The sequence below is a fragment of the Rhinoraja longicauda genome, chromosome 28, assembly GCF_053455715.1.
Source record: "Rhinoraja longicauda isolate Sanriku21f chromosome 28, sRhiLon1.1, whole genome shotgun sequence".
In the NCBI taxonomy this organism is placed as follows: domain Eukaryota; kingdom Metazoa; phylum Chordata; class Chondrichthyes; order Rajiformes; family Arhynchobatidae; genus Rhinoraja; species Rhinoraja longicauda.
In genome coordinates this window covers 7,643,498-7,647,610 of record NC_135980.1, presented here as the reverse complement: position 1 = coordinate 7,647,610, position 4,113 = coordinate 7,643,498, and positions in this window count along the sequence as shown.

Genomic DNA, 4,113 nt, shown 5'->3' with positions numbered 1-4,113 from the left:
ATAATGGTGAAAATACCATGAAGTGTATTTATTCTTAAAATTGTGTACTCTGGATCTTTTACTATCAAAGAATTTCTCAGGAATAAAAAAACTTTTTAAAAACTATGCCTGGAAGCCAATCATTTCAAAGAAGTGGAATTCAAAAGCTAGCAAGATAAGGATTGATGATCAATGCAAAACCATTTTATCATCAATTACAAAGCATTTCATATCTGAAGAAATTAAAACTACCATCAAGGGCAGTAAGCATAAAAGAATATTCCGGAAGCCAACCAAATTGGCACCATTTTTTTGCTCAAATGGAGAAAACAGATTCCCATTAGATGGCAAGAAAAAAATGATGCAAAGCCGTCTACCATGGGACACTGCACAAACCATCCAAGTAGTGCATCAGCTTCCTAATGAATGAGAAGTGTTCTGAAGAGAGAAATTAAAAGTACACCGCCCATTGTAATAGAATGAACAATGGTACCAAACTACCGCCTTCATGGGCTGGCAATAAATCAGGCTCTGCTGCATGGACTTTATAAATCTTAAATTGGAAGAGATTCTTCTGTACATTGAATATCCCTCTTTGTACTTAAATCTAGGTGGAAGGCTTGTAATTTATTCATCCTTCATGTGTAGGAAGGAACTGCAGATGCTGGTTTAAACCAAAGATAGACACAAAGTCCTGGAGTAACTCAGTGGGACACGCAGCATCTCTGGAGAGAAGGAATGGGTGACATTTCGGGTCGACACCCTTCTTCAGACAGAGTTGGGAGAAAGGGAAACGAGAGATATAGACGGTGGTGTAGAGAGATATTGATCAAATGAATGAAAGATAAGCAAAAAAAGTAACTGATAAAGGAAACAGGCCATTGTCAGCTGTTTGCTCGGTAAGAACGAGAAGCTGGTGTGACTTGGGTGGGGGAGGGATGGAGAGAGGAAATGCAGGGGTTACTTGAAGTTAGTTAAGTCAATAATCATAGCACTGGGTTGTAAGCTACCCAAGCGAAATATGAGATGCTGTTCCATTTCTATTGATCATTTGTACTATATTATACATGATGGAAATTTGATAACATTTAAGTAGACTATCCTCCATCATATTTTCACCAATACATCTAGACCACCAAATAAAGAAAAAGCAGCAAATCAATGGATCTTTCAAAGAGGTTTCAACCAAAGTTTGAATTATTAAAAATCCTTTACACGCACCAAAGTTTCAATGCGAGCCTGCCTGAGGTCAACATGCTTTGTAATTAATAAAACATAGTATTTGAAAAGTAGCTGACAAAATGGCAATTCGGGTCATTTGATGTCCTGAATTGGTCATTTCAGGTCAGCCAGGATGGAGGAGATGGAGGAAGCTGTTTGCCATACTAATGACATGGAGTTAAGTGTGCTTTCTTCAGTCAGTTTTAATACATCTGTTGATGGGTTTTGCTTATGAATTACAGGTACCAGGATGGTGAGTAGCATTCTGCTGTTGACAGGACCCAATCCCTGTCAACAACAAGAGAGTTTGAGCGTCATGTTCTCAAGTGATTCCCATTAGCTTTCATAATCCTTTAATTAATAGGAAAATAATACATTGCATCAAATGGTCTCATTGAAACACTTACCACAAATAGTGATCTCTAGTGGAGGATGGTCACATTCAATTTGAATCTCATGCAAAGTTTGTAAGCACTCGTGTGGACAAGTTCAACAGTTAGTTGTGCGAATGGTGAATTATCTTGTATCGTTGCACATCTACACTTCACGCTGCCTCACAAAGCCGCCCGTACAATCACGGACCAGTCTCACCCTGGTCACTCCCTCTTCTCCCCTATTCCACAAGGGCAAGAGGTACAGAAGTTTGAAAACACCTCACCTCTAGATTCAGGAACAATTTCTTCCCAGCTGTTATCAGGCAACTGAACAGTCCTCTCATCAGCCAGCGTGTGGTCCTGACCTCCCATCTACCTCTTTGGAAATGTTTGACATGTTCCATTTTGCTCTGAGCACTGCATTTCTAGAAAGTCCTACTTAATTCAACAGCCTGCTGGAAGATGTCAGCGAGTTAGGCAGGGTCCGTTGAGGGAAAAGGACATTCAAGGTTTCTGGATACTTGAAGGGTCCTGACCCAAAACATTGTCTGTCCATTTCCCACCACAGATGCAACCTGACCCACTGAGTTCCTTTAGCAGTTTGTTGCTCCAGATTCCAGTATTGTCTATTGTCTATTGTCTATCTGCAGTCTCTCGGCTCAAACTGTCAATATAGTTGATCTGTTAACATAGTAGAGGTAGCACAATGGCGCTGGGGTAGAGTTGTTGCCTTACAGCTCCAAAGACCCAGGTTCGATCCTGACTACGGGTGCTTTCTGCACGTAGTGCACGTCTCCATATGACCGCGTGGGGTTTCTTTGGCTGCTCTGGTTTCCTACCACATTCCAAAGACGTGCAGGTTTGTAGGTTATTTGTCCCTGGTGTGTAGGATAGAACTAGTGTACGGAGTGATTGTTGGCCGGTGCAGACATAGAGTAGATCACAGTTGCTGAGGTTAGTGTTGTGTTGTGTTGTGTTCAAGAGCCTTCGTGGTTGCAGGGATGAAGCTGTTCCTGAACTTGACCATTTTAAGTCTCGCTCTGCAGGTAGTGCCTTGAAAAACAGTTGAAAATTTGGAATGCATAACAGTGGTGGGAGGGCAAGCCACTGAACATTCAATTTCACTGTATAAAAACACCATCAATGTACTGATGAGTAACCAAAATAATGTACAAGCAAGAGTTAGACACGATTATTTCAAAGGCTTCGCACAAGAAACTGTGGCTAACAAGGTTAATGATTATAGACCCGAGTGAGTTGGTTGCGCTGAACAACATTAACATGTAGATTGAGACCAAAATTAATCTAAAATTGAAAATAAGTAGCTTACATTTTGCAATTCTCCCACAAACCTTGCTGCTTTATCATGAAAGGGTGATTTAAGGCAGATAAGTATCTTCACTTCCTTATGCTATTTCCTGCCACAACAGCCATTTTTGCGCAGGTTTTTAACTATTCAGAAGAAATGCCCATCTGTGTGCCCTAGATGAAAATATCAAATGCAGTAATGAATTGTGGGACGAATTGGGGGCTAGTGGAATCAAGGGATATGGGGAGATGTTGGGCACAGGTTACTGATCACAATGAATGGCAGTGTTGGCTCAAAGGGCCGAATGGCCTCCTGCACCTATTTTCCATGTTTCTATGTTTCTATGATAGACACAAAATGCTGGAGTAACTCAGCAGGTCAGGCAGCATCTCTGGAGAAAAGGAATAGGTGACGTTTCAGGTCAAGACCCTTCTTCAGACTGAGAATGACTTGACCCAAAACGTCACATATTCCTTTTCTCCAGAGATGCTGCCTGACCCGCTGAGTTACTCCAGCATCTGTGTTTATCTTCAGTGTAAACCACCATCTGCAGTTCCTTCCTACACAATAAATTGTGGGATCTTTACTTAGCTAGCACTGTGAAATTGGTGAGGGACAAATTATAAATTGTACATAACAAAACCGGCTGAGTACCTTTTAGTTTGAAATTTTTATCACATAATGAACTGAAGGTACAAAGCTCGAGGATTTCCAACCATCACTGATCATACACTTTAAATTGCAGCTTGAATTTCCTGCTTAACTTTTGCAATATTTATCATTTTCTACTTATGTAGTCTAGAACTTTAAAATGAAGCTTTTTGCATCCCTTCAGTTTAGTTAAGTTCGGACTCGGCAACTATTTCGCTGAACACCTGCTCTTGGTCCACCAAGGCCTATTGGATCTCCCGGTTGCGAACCATTTTAATACCCCTTCCCAAGCCCACACTGATCTTTCTATCCGAGACGTCTTCCATTGCCACAGTGAGGCCACACGCAAACTGGAGGAACAGCACCTCATATTCCACTTGGGTAGCTTACAACCCAACAGTATGAACTGGAATTCTCCAATTTTACATATCCTCTAACTAACCCCTCCCCTCCCTTTCTCCCCCACAAACCCCTTATGCTCCCCCCTGTCCCTCCCCTGTGCCCCACTTGGTGATCCAACTATTTCTCCCCAACTATTTCTACCCCTCTCCCCCCCCCCCCCCGGCTTCATAATCCACA